Raw genomic sequence first — 13,524 nt, 5'->3', positions numbered from 1 at the left:
CCATACAACCACAAACCATTAGTATACAAACCTTGATGGTTTTATGCATAACATTCATGAACAAAATTTTGATCTCAGTATTCGGGTTATGACTTATAAGTGAATCATGGAATCAAACTCCATAGGCTCACTTTTCAAACCACTCTCCACTAATGTAGAATTTCACATTATCTTGGATCAATAGGTCTTTGTAAAGGTTGTAACATTAGGCTAGGGTATGAGTTCATGAAGGAACGAAAAGAGAAATTAACAAAAATAAAATTAAGAGACTTAATTTTCATTCATTCTTATTACTATCATACAAAAACACTTCCCTTTTTCACTAAGTAGCTTCCCAACCTTTATTTTGCTCTTTCTTTTCGACAGTAATATAAACCCATTTGTATAATTCCAAATCTTCACAATGCTTTTCAATGCCCACCTTTCTTTTCTTTCTCTCTTTTTTTTTTTAATTTTTTTTTCCTCTTTTTTTTCATTTTTTTTTTTACAACAATAATAAGAAGAAAGTAGAAAACACACACATAGCCCCACTGATCTTACAAGCACTCCACAACCCCCAACCAATTTCTTCGCATAAACTTGGGTTGTGGCAAAACTACACTTCCTCACCAATACTTGTACTAAGCTTGAATAACAATTAAGTCTCTTAAGGATAAAATGGGTAGGATTGTGTTTTAGGCTCATAATCAGGGTAGGGTAAAAATTAAGTTCAAATAAAGAAAAAGAAGGTTAAATTGTGTTTAAAAGGCTCAAAGGGTTAACTAGCGATGACAATAAAAATGGTCAACTTGAAAGGCTCAATCGGTCCAAAAATAGCCTAAATCATTTCCTAAGTGATGTGAACTCTAGGATTTCGCCTCAAGTGGTTATCAAATAAGTTCTAGAGTTTGTTGAGATCGCAAAAATTTCCATGAAATATTCACACATAAAACGTCTCTAAGTAAGCAAACTTAACCACTTTCAATCCACAAACCGCTAGGGTCTCAGACTAAATGTCATTAATATTCACAATCATCCATAATTAAAGGCAAAAATTAATGTCCTCTACTTGTTACATGTTATTGCAATCATATTCCTATCATAGACATATAAATTAATCCAAGAGAAAAAACTCACACAATAAAACAAAAAAATATATATATATAAAAGAAAAAAATATATATATCTCCCTAAATCCATATGTCTATAATTTGCACAAAGGTGAGAATTCCTACCCCCAACCTTAAAATCAACATTGTCCTCAATGTACAAATGTAAACAAAAGGAAAAAGAGAAAAAGAAAAGCTACCCCTTTTTGCAATAGTGAAGTGCGAATACGCGTGACAATTCGATCACGAACTTGTTTCATTCCATTATTGCCTTTTAATTCTGTCAAAACAAAGAAGCTTGCGGTGCACCTCATTGGACACACACATCACGTGTTAAATTTATGAATTTAGAGAAACAAACACAACATCAAAATTCTTTACACTGAATAGAAAAAAAAAAAAAACATACTTGAAAATTAACACCTACAAAATAACACACTAATCAGTAAAAGAAAAAAAAAATAAAAATAAAAAGTTTGGGTTGCCTCCTGAAAGCGCTTGGTTAAAGTCGTAAGCTTGACTTTCATTTTCTTCAATCTAGATCATCTACGAGAATCCAAGCCCTCATATCCTTAATTTCACCATTCATATAGGGCTTTAATCGTTGTTCATCTACCATCTCAAAGTCAACCTCCATAGTCCTAGAGTTGAGTAAACAATTCTCTAGGGGCGAACGAGGGTAGTTTTCTTCTAATTTTTTATTCACTATGATATCAAGGACACTAATCTCAAAGCATGTGTCTAAGTCAGATGGACGCTTCTTAACATCAAAAACATTAAACTCTACTTGCTCATCTTCCACCCTTAAGATTAGTTTCCCTTGATGAACATCTATCAATGATTTACCCCTGACTAGGAAAGGTCATTCTAAGATTAAAGGCATTTCTCAATCTTCTCCATGTCTAACACTATGAAATCTACTGGGAAAATCAATTTGTCTACCTTAATCAAGACGTCTTCTACCACCCCTTTAGGATATGTTATTGATCGATCAGCTAATTGGAGAGACACAGTTGTTGGCTTCACTTCTCCTAATCCAAGTTTCTTGTAAATAGAAAACGGCATTAAATTTATACTTGCCCCTAAATCACATAAAACCTTATTAAAATAACAACTACCAATAATACAAGGGATAGTAAAACTCCCTGGATCTCGTAGTTTAGGTGGTAGTTTCTTTTGAATCAGCGCGCTGCATTCTTCCGTTAACATAAATTTCTCGTGTTCCACGAATTTTCTCTTGTGCGTGAGGATCTCCTTCAGAACCTTTGCATATTTCGGCATCTGTTCTAGCATATCAACAAAAGGGATATTAATATGTAAACTTCGAAACATGTCAATAAACTTACCGAATTGCTTATCAAGCTTCTGATTCTTCAACCGTTGTGGGTATGGAAGGTTTTCTTGACTCAAAGGAAGTTTTTGCCCAGATTCACGCTTGCCGCAGCCACCAGATTCATCGCCACAGTGATGAGTTGAAAATTCTAATGAATTGGGAGCAGATTCACACTCGCCATGGCCACCAGTATCATCGTCGCGGCAATCGTCCTTCTTGTTGACGAGCTTCTCCAAATTTTCACGATTACTATGGCGATAAATGTCATCGCCATGGCGATCGTTCTTCTGCTTTTCCTTCAAATCTTTCTCTTGTTCTTGCTTCTGTTTTCCACCCTCTGAATTCTCCAACATTCATCCACTCCTCAAGGTGATTGCATGCGCTTGTTCCTTGGGATTCTTCTCTGTATCGCTCGGCAAAACTCTTTGAACTCCTCCCGCTAATATGTTATGAATATTCCCAATCTGAGTCTCAAGGTTCCTAATAGAAGCTGATTGATTTTGGACAAGGATGTCAGTCTTCTCAAACCTCTTGCTTGTCTCTTCAATGAACTTGGTAAGCACATTCTCCAAGTTAGATTTTGGCTCTTGAGTTTGAAAAACAGGAGGTGGCATAGGATTGTTGTTGTTACTCCAAGAGAAATCAGGATGATTCTGCCATGCTGGGGTATAATTGTTGGAATATGGATTCCCTTGCCTTCTTTGGAAATTGTTGATGTAATTGAAGTGTTCGGGTTGTGCAAACAGACTTCCTATTTGGCAATCTCTAATTTCAGAAATTGAAGTAGGAGACTTGATAGCACTAACTTTAAGTGCAGCACTCAATTGTTGTTGAATAGTTGAAACTTGAGCGGCCAAAGCAGTGTAACCATCTAAATCTAATTCATGAATTCCTACAACTCTCCTTGAAAAATTCCATTCCGAAGGCATCATATAGTTGTTGCTTGCCATCACTTTTCTTAACTATCATATTGTTCTCTCGTTTTTAGGGTTAAAATGAACTAAGTCTACCCTCTTAGTATGTGCACGATCCAAGACCTAAAAACAAGAAAACTTTGGTAAGCTAAAAAAAAAATGCATTTATAAAAGAACAAATTAAACCTAATATTGAAACTAAACTAATTAAAATAACAAAAAATAAAAAAAATCAAATTAGCAACAAAATATTTCGTATTGATATTGGTAAAAAAAAAAAATAGTTCCCTGGCAACGGCGCCAAAAACTTGATAGGCTATTCGCAAGTGTATGAAATCGTGCAAGTAATAAAGCTCGAGTAAACGAGTGTCGAATCCCAAGAGAACTACCTACCAAGTACCAAACTAGTCTATTGTATTGCTATTTGATGAAATAGAACGTTATGGATGACTTTAATTGAAAAAGAAAGCAAATTAAAATCTAAACGAAATTAGAATTTTAGAATCACTTTGGTATAAAAATCAATATGGCTAAACCCTAGGGCACAAATTTCACACCAATTTAATCCTATATATTGACGATCATTACTAACCTAATTAAGCTTATTCTGAAGGCCAAACTCCCTAATATTCCCCTAATTTTCTCTCGAACAATTAGTGAATTAACCCTTAAACAATAACCCAAAATATCTCTAAATTGGATTTAGAAGCTAAGATTTCATTAAGTTCTATGGAATTTACCAGAACCTCATAGATTGCGGTAACCTATCTCTAGTGTTCGCTCAATCTATGGTTTTATTACCTTAGACAAATCAGGTTTCATCTCTCGATCTCAACCCAACCCATGATATCATTCAACCCTCGGATCCGTAAGAATTGAAAGCATTACACACAATAATAAAACTTAGAATCAATGCTTAATAAGAAATCGATAAAGAAAACGTCAACACATATTCATAAATTGGGTAGCCCTAGAAAAGAGATTTAGTTCATAATTACAGTAATAAAAACAACCATTGTATTCAATAACATGAGTTCAAGAAAGAAAAATAAAAAAACTTCTCTAATTGGCGAACGAGAACTTCAAGAATTCCGATCTCCAAAATAGTAGCCGTCCTTTCTCCTTCTCTAATAACTCTTAAAACTACTTAAAGACCCTTATTTATAGTACTAGGGTTTGGAGGTTACTTAGGAAAGAGTTAAATTTCTTAACCCATTCAGATTCGGACTAGGAGAATGCAATAACCCAAACAGGCTCGTGACTCATCGCTGTGGCGATAAGAAATGGTCGCTGCAGCGATCGTTCTTTCTGTCCTGTGAGTCCGTGATCTTCAGAATTTGGTAAAGTATTCAACACAAAGTTTGTACCTCTCTGAATAATATTTCCAACGCCACAAGAATCGTCAAATTCTGATTTCTACAGCTCAAGTTATGACAGAAACATCAAAGCATGCTCATCTTCAAGGATTTCTAGATTTTACGTTGTATCTTCGACGTGCCACAACTTTCTCGTTTCAACTCCGATTCTTGCACCGTTTCTTCCTACGTGTCATGAATTCCATAGACATCATTCTTTTTCCTTCAAATATCAGTTTGAACCTGAAAATATTCAAAATACACCCGTGATCCCGTAAAAGGTACTTATAAAAGAATTAATTCAAATTCCACAATTTAAACTCATTTTTCCATAAATAATCCAATTAAATCACTAACAAAATATATACTTTCAAGCTCTTATCAGTCAGCTACTACATTGGCTTTTCCTAGCTGATACTTAATTTCATAGTCATAATCTTTAACCAGCTTTAACCATCTCCTCTGTCTCATATTCAACTCTCTTTGGGTGAAGAAATACTTCAAGCTTTTATGATCTGTATAAATGTTACTCTTTGCTCCATACAAATAATGCCTCCATATTTTCAGTGCAAAAAGTACAACAGTCAACTCTAGATCATGTATAGGGTATCTCATCTCATACTCTTTTAACTGACGAGAAGCATAGGCTATTACTCTACCCAATTGCATCAATACTGCACCAAGTCCCTGAAATGAGGCATCTGTATAAATGTCATAATCTATCCCCTCCTATGGTAACACAAGAATAGGAGTTGTGGTCAATCTTCTTTTTAACTCTTGAAAACTTTCTTCACAAGCATTCGACCAAATGAAAGGAGTTCTCTGTTTAGTGAGAGCTGTAAGCGATTTAGCCAATTGAGCAAACCCCGCTACAAACCGCCTATAATAGCCTGCTAGTCCCAAGAAACTTCTAACTTCCTTTGCTGTCTTCGGCTGTTGCCATTCCAGAATTGCTTTTACCTTACTTGGATCCACTGATACACCCTCCTTTGAGACGGTACGGCCCAGAAAGATAACTTGATCTAGCCAAAATTCACACTTAGAAAATTTGGCGAACAACTTCTTATCTCGTAATCGTTGTAGCACAAATCTTAGGTGTTCTTCATGTTGCTTTCCTGTCTTAGAATACACCAAGATATCATCAATAAACATCACTATGAATCGATCAAGACAATCCTGAAACACCCGGTTCATTAAGTCCATAAAGATTGCTAGGGCATTGGTTAACCCAAAAGGCATCACCACAAACTCATAATGCCCATATTTGGTCTGAAAAGCAGTCTTGGCAATATCTTACTCTGCAACCCTTACTTGGTGATAACCTGACCTTAAATCAATCTTTGAAAATGCTGCTGCTCCTTTCAGCTGATCAAACAAATCAGTTATGCGACGTAACGAGTATTTATTCTTCACAGTTACTTTATTTAACTCTCTATAATCTATACACATCCGTAGAGATCCATCTTTCTTTTTCACAAACAAAATTGGAGCACCCCAAGAAGAATGGCTAGGTCAAATAAAACCCTTGTTTAAGAGTTCCTAAAGCTGTTTTTTCAATTCTTGAAGCTCGGCTGGGGCCATCCGGTAAGGGGCTTTAAAAATTGGTGCGGTCCCTGGTGCTAGCTCACTACTGAATTCTACTTCTCTTTCCGGAGGTAAACCTGACAAATCTTCCGAAAATACATCTAAAAACTCCCGAACTACTGGCACATTCTAAATCTCTAGTTGTGGGACATCACTACTGTGCACTACATGAGCAATATACCCCGAGCATCCTTTTCTTAATATCTTTTTGGCCTTTACACTGTTGATTAACATACTAAGCTAGTGACCCTCGCCAAAATTAAACTTATCTCCATCATCAAGATTAAATCTTGCTTTCTTTTTCTGACAATTAATCTCTACTCCGAATCTCCCCAGGAAATCCATGCCTAAAATAACATCAAAATCAGGCATATCAAACACTATTATATCTATTTGTAACTCCTTTTTATGGATCACTATTTACTCTCTTGGATGCATCTCTTGAGTTACTACACTAACACCATCTGGTAACTCTATCTTAATGGGACAATCCACTCTAATAGGTTTTAAACCTAATCTCTCTAAAATCCCATGTGTAATAAATGAATGTGTGGCTCCAGAATCAATTAACGCATAAAGGGGAACTGAATGAAATAATAACTTACCAGTAACTGCGGATGGGCTAGCTTCAGCTTCACTCTGGGCTACTGTAAACACTCGAGCATTGGTACCTCTAGGTGTCTGCACTGCGGGTGTAGGAGGGGCTTTACAATCTTTCATCATATGCCCTGGCTGCTGGCATCTATAGCATACATTTCGGTCCAAATCTCTAAGACACTCCCCAGAATGATTTCTTCCACACTTCTGGCACTGGGGAACTTCACTAGTTCTCGGCTTTTTATTATGCCAATCCCTCATGTTCTTCTTGGGTTGGAACTTTTTCGTATTTCTCTCCTCTTTATTAGTGAGGGCATCAGCTTTATCTCTCTGTGGAGCAAGAGTAGGAACACTAGGGGCTACTGCTGATGGGGTTGCTGGGGTTAACTTATTCACCAATATTTCTTCCCGTAAAGCTCGTTCAAAAGCTTCACTATATGTCTGAGGGGGCTGGGCACCGACCATCACATCTCGGGCTATTTCTAGTTTCAGCCCATGCATGAACTTATCTCTCCTCAACTCTGGTGTACTCACTACTCCTGGCGCAAACCTTGCCAGGGAATTGAATTTCACTGAATATTCCTTCACTGAATTAGCCCACTGTTGCAAACTAATAAACTCCAGAATCTTTTCATGGACTCGATCAACTGTTCTATATTCTGCCTCAAACAATCTTCTGAAATCTCCCCAGGTTATCAAAGTTGTATCATAAGTATCCTCCATCAATTCCCACCATATATAGGCATCACCCCTAAATAAGAAACTGGCATACTGAATCTTCTCTGGATCTATCATAGGAAAAAGTGTCGTCGTATGCTCCACTGATCTAAACCACTCATCTGCCACTATTGGGTCCACAGTACCCCTAAATTATGACGGCTGGTGTTGATTGGGCAACCCATATATTGGCTCAATATGATTCTGCACTACTGGGGGTATCTGCCTCTCTCTCTCGTCTCTAGGGTTGGTATAATAACCGAGGTCTCAACTCTCTCCAGTACAGAGCCTCCCCAATTTTTTGCCAAGACTTGCTGTATAATATTACGAATCCTTGCTTCATCGATGACAGGGGGAGTAGATTCTGGAGGGTTGGAAGGTTCACCCGTGCTCATTTCCTTCCTACTACTTCATCGGGTTCTACACCTCATCTACATAAACCAACACTTTTAATCAACTCAATTAACTCATCTACTACAAGTAAGGAAAGAAATAACTTACAGTGGTCGGTTACGGAACATCAATATGGTAGGAGGGGCACACTATCAAATCCCAAAACCTTTGCTCTGATACAAAAAATGTAATACTTTCTTTCTGGCTAGTATACTCGTAAAATAATCAATAAAACTCATTAAAAATATATATATGAAAATACATATATAAACGAGTAATAAAGTATGGGCCCATATTTAATTTTTCTTTATATACAAATATTTACAAAATATACTCAAAATAGCAACTTGACAGTGTAGCCCAACCCTTCCATTGTGTGACATTCCGGGCGACCGCAACTCACCTATTACCTGCAAAAACATTGAAAACAACAGAGTGAGCACTAATTGCTTAGTAAGTAAACCCGCTATGCTACCCTTCTCTCTCTGTTGCTTAAACCCTGAATTTTCTTTCCTTACAACTCATTTCCTGAGTATTCTCTATTCTTCTCTCTGTTCTTTCTCTATTCTTTCTCATTCTTTCTCTGTTTTCTAATTTTTTACTACTCATGATAATGAGCATGGTATTATGCATATTCATGATGCAAATGCACAAATGCATAAAGTATGCATTTTCTTTTCTATTTTTCTTATTCTGTTTTCTTATTCTGTTTCTTGTTTCTTTTTCTTTCTTTCTTTCTTTCTTTTCTAGTTTTTCATTCTATTCCTTCTTTTCTTTCTTTCTATTCTTTTCTTGCCGATCAGACTCGGTTGAGGCATGGATTTGGAGCCTTGGCCATGTGAGTGAATTCTCTAATTACAGGTACAGTCCTCATCCACACACACTTCTAACAGACTGTACAATTCTTTTTTTTTTTCTGAATTCTGAGACTGCTCCCTAAAGGTGGCGTGCATGTGTGACTATGTCACTCATGAGCTCCCTATCGCAACAACCTTCTCTTCTTTTTATTTTTTTTTCTGTTCTTTAAGTAAGAATTCAGATTTGAATATCTTTAAAATTCTCATTTCTTTCTATTTTCTCTTTAACATATTTTAGTGCTTTTTCATGCTCTTATGGAGATATATGCATATTGATCGTTTCATGCTTATAATTCTTTTTAAATGCAAATGTTTAAATACAAGGACGCCATGTAGCATAGAAATAAGTTTCTCTCTACCATCTACAAACTCATATCAATTCATAAATGAATAAAACTCATGCATACAGTTCTCTTGGACATTTCATCAAACATATTGCATGCATAATCAAACTCTAATTTGACTACAATTCTATCTCTTTCTCAAGCCACCAATATTTGGAGTAAAACTCCCTTAAACAATTACTAAACCTGTCCAAAATAATACACTCCCAAAAATTCTACTCAACTCTTTCTAACTTCAACCAAACTTCAATTAATCATCATACAACCAAAACCACTTCTCATGGCTAAATTATATTCATCAATAATCATCAAACTCATCAATAATTCATCAATTTCATAAAAAATTCTCAAAATCATAAGCATATACATATATGTAAAATCTTTACACACTTGATTTCTCAAATCATAACTTGGGTGGGATTTACTTACCTTTGATGTGAGCAATCCAACCCCTTTAAGAATCTTCTTTGATCAAACTCTCTTCCTCTTAAATCCTATAAGCACAAACCATCAAAATTCAACACTTTAAAAACTAAAAATCACTTCTTAGTGCAAGGATCTTACCTAAAGTTGCTTGGGATTGAAAATCCACTCAAAAATACCCAAGATCTATGAATTTCTTTTGAAAAAGAAGTGAAGAAATTGAGAGGATTTGGAGGAGAAGGTGGCGTGAAATTGGTTGAAGAGTGTCTAGGGTTTCACTCTTCAATCCTTGATATAATAAAATTATATATAGTTTCCCATTTTGCCCTTACATTTCTTTAAAAATTTCTCTATATCCCTTAGTCATTACCATAAAGCCCTCATTTTATTGCATTCTCCATGAATTCTATCTCTTTTCACTCCCCACTTTCAACTAATTTTGAGTGAAAAGACCATTTTACCCTTAATGCAAGTTTAGGCATGTTCTTCACGTTTTCCTTAAAATAACCTTAGCAAAAATCAACTAAGGTATAGAGCATAAATTAAATCATGTACCTCCATGTGGGCATTACATGTTACAAACATGTTGAACAAGCTAGAGGAAAACTTATATTTGTTATCACTATCAGCCTTTGAATTTCTTTCTTCGGTGATGACAAATTTCCTTTGCCTTCCAAACAATCCTTTTTGCAAATCTACATAATGAAAAATGTTTTCCAATTTGATCTCAAAGCTGTATTTTGCAACTTGGAATCCATCTTGATGATCGTCATAAAACTGCTTTCTGCATTCCTAACCAACATTACCAATGACGGTCTGCATTTTTAGTCTTAAGGTAGTTCCTTCTCTGTGTTAAAACCATGATGAAGATATTTGCTCCTCTTATTCATATATGTCTCATTTATATCGATGATATTTCTCTTTTCTCAAAAGATGAGGATCTCATGTTCATCTTCTTCATAAATTTGCTGATATCATACACTCTTATGGTATTATGCTCTTTGAGAAAATGTGCTAGGTCAAACAAAGATTGATTTTCTTGGTAGTTCATTGTTGATGGCAAATATGACTTCCAGTCTTATATTGCTAATGAGTTACAGAAGTTCTCAGATGTTCTCACAACCCAAAAGACATACAATAATTCTTGGAATTGCCATTACATGCATAGTTTCATTCCCAACATTTCTCAACTCACCTCTCCACTTTCCCAGATGCTTAGGAAAATCCTCTTTCATGGTCTACCAAGCAAACCAGTGCAATCAAGATCTTAAATGCAAATCCTTCCATACATAGACATTGAAGATTCCCTCTTAGGAAACGAATCCTTTAATGGATGCTAATGACACCCATTGGGTGTATGCTTTTTGAACAAGATATGACAAAGTATGACATTTTTGTGGATACCAAATGGATAGTTCAAACGCACAACAACATTATCATTCTACTTTCAAGGAATATTAATAGTAAAAAATCGCTATTGAGAGGTTTGAATTTCATCTGGTTGGATATCATTTCTTTGTTGAAACAATATGAAATCTTTTAATCAATTGCTTCGATTCAACAAGAAAAAGTTTCACATCAATAATTACTCCAATGGGCAAATGGTTCAGTAAATATTCTTTCACTGTCCGCACATCAAGGTCACACCAATACCATTGCAGATTATTTATCTAGACCTAAAACTAAACAAGTTTGTTTCATGAACCCTAGGTCAAAACCACTCCCTTGTTTCATGTATCAACCACTAATCTAGTCCAGTTCTTTTTCATCTCTTCTTCACCAAACCATATGCCAGACACACCTCCTGAATTCGATGACCTTTTTCGAACTCGTACCATTGATGAAAATGCCACCCCTTCATGTTTTCTTATCAATCCAATGCATTAAAAGTGTGGACAATCCATGTGTGATATGCTAAGTGTCCATCCAAATTACCCCTTTTCAAAAGTCTTCTATTTACTTCCTGTCCAAATATCATATTTCCAAAAAAATTATTATGGTTCTTTTGGTATATGTTACACCAGTACCACATTGCAGTTCAATCCCTATAATTATATGTTGAAAATGATTTTTCAGTATCAAACATCCTCAACCTCTAAGTTACACTCTTTGATGACTTTTCTCAAATGGTTCAAAACCCTGGAAAATGGAAGTCATGTTTGCTCATCAACTTGCTCGATACAGAATTCCTATGTCCATCAAAATGGCATAGTCCACATTTTTTTCATAAGACCACTCCATAAGAACTGATGGCCTACGTTTTTCACAGCATCAAGTCACATTTCATCGATCCTATCCATATGATCTCGTCTATAATATGTTTGACCATCCTCTTGAGATTAGGTCAATTCAGAAATTCTTTTTGAGAAAAATCAGACGATTCCAGATGAGATATGACCATCTTTTTACGATGATGCCCTGTGGGAATGCTTTCCTCCAACCTACACTGAGAAATTACTCTAGGCCAAACAAACATGCTAGTTCCATCAATGCTCAATTAAATGCTACTTCAGACTATCTAGAATGGTGGTACCCAGATTCTCAGCTAGTATTGTGCAGGAAGAAAAGCTTCAACGGTCTCATGATTACTATCTTCATAAATCCAAGCAACAGTAGTACATGCATGCACCAAGTACCTCTGCAAGGTAGCCATCTCAGTCTCCAAGATATTTCTCCAGATATTATCTAGATTCATCTTCTTGACAAATTCCTGTTGATTAGATTCAAGCAATAGAATGTCTCAATTTCCAAGATGAAACTCGTGGCACATTACAAACTTGTCAGATGATTAAAGCTCTATATTTCTTAAATAAATGTTTATGTCCTTATTTTTATCTGTAAAATAAATGTGGACTATATGACAGTTTGCCAACTCAAGTGTAATAATCCCATGTAGATACAAAAGGTAAATATTGTAGGCAAGGTTAATAAATGGCAAAAAAAAATCCAAAAATCAAATATGTCAAGTTTATGTATTAAATATCTCTTTAATGTGTATAAATGTGATGTCTTGTATTCTCTATAATAAGAGACTTCTCTTCGGTTGAAGGAAGAGCATTGTGTAAAATCTAAAATATCTTACATTCTTCTCTTGTGAAAATATCTCACATTTCTCTTTAGCATACATTTCTCTCTGCATATTCTCTTTTGCACATTTCTTTCATGTTTCCTTCATACTTTTAATGTTGTGTTATAATAATTAATTCAAGTAAGGGAATAAATTAACAAAACTAAAAGAACAAGGACCAAAGAAAGCGAATTGGAAGATGTGGGACTATTAATATTCACGGCCTTAAGTCTCACAAACAACTCAAGACTTTCTCCGTTTTTACCCTGCACAAAATCAAATACAAGTGGGTATTTATAGTATTTTCTTAATTGCCTCTCACAGTAGATAAGTCCTAACTTGGGACACTTGTCCCTTTAATCTTTCCACATTTAATCAATAATGCCATTTGTATGGCTTAATTAAACAATTCTTATAGGGTTAAGGAATGTAGTGGAAGCCACATAATAACGCGTCATAATACTCTTCTTTGGATTTCCACAACTTACAATAATTACATTAATTTTGCTAAGGAAAACCTAGCGAGATAGAAACCTAAGCAAATAAATGTAATTATTTAATACTACTGTCGAGTGGCGTTGACTTGTTCGAACTACCCATTAAAATTATTAAAAACCTCAATGGGACAAAACCTAACTAAGGAAAAAAGAGTATAGTACACAATTTGTCCAATACACCAATTTCTTTAAAATTTTGCTCTCCGATGATTCTTTTCCTAATTCGGTAGAAATTGACATGAATTAACTTAGTTGTTTTGAGTCTCCGCATGCCAATGTTATTCACCAATTTCTCAAATGTTGATATTGGTAATAATATGCATTTTTAGCTGGCTTCATGAAGTGTTATAATCTC

General features: G+C 35.4%; 1 pseudogene; it reads right to left on the bottom strand.

Annotated features, from left to right (window-relative positions):
* Positions 1-6,584: 6,584 nt before the first annotated feature.
* Positions 6,585-13,524, bottom strand: part of LOC116144342 — a 49,302-nt pseudogene continuing 42,362 nt past the window's right edge.

Source organism: Pistacia vera, unplaced genomic scaffold (genome assembly GCF_008641045.1).
Source record: "Pistacia vera cultivar Batoury unplaced genomic scaffold, PisVer_v2 Contig441, whole genome shotgun sequence".
In the NCBI taxonomy this organism is placed as follows: domain Eukaryota; kingdom Viridiplantae; phylum Streptophyta; class Magnoliopsida; order Sapindales; family Anacardiaceae; genus Pistacia; species Pistacia vera.
Note: the sequence above shows the minus strand (reverse complement) of the source record. Positions and strands in the feature narration are given on the sequence as shown.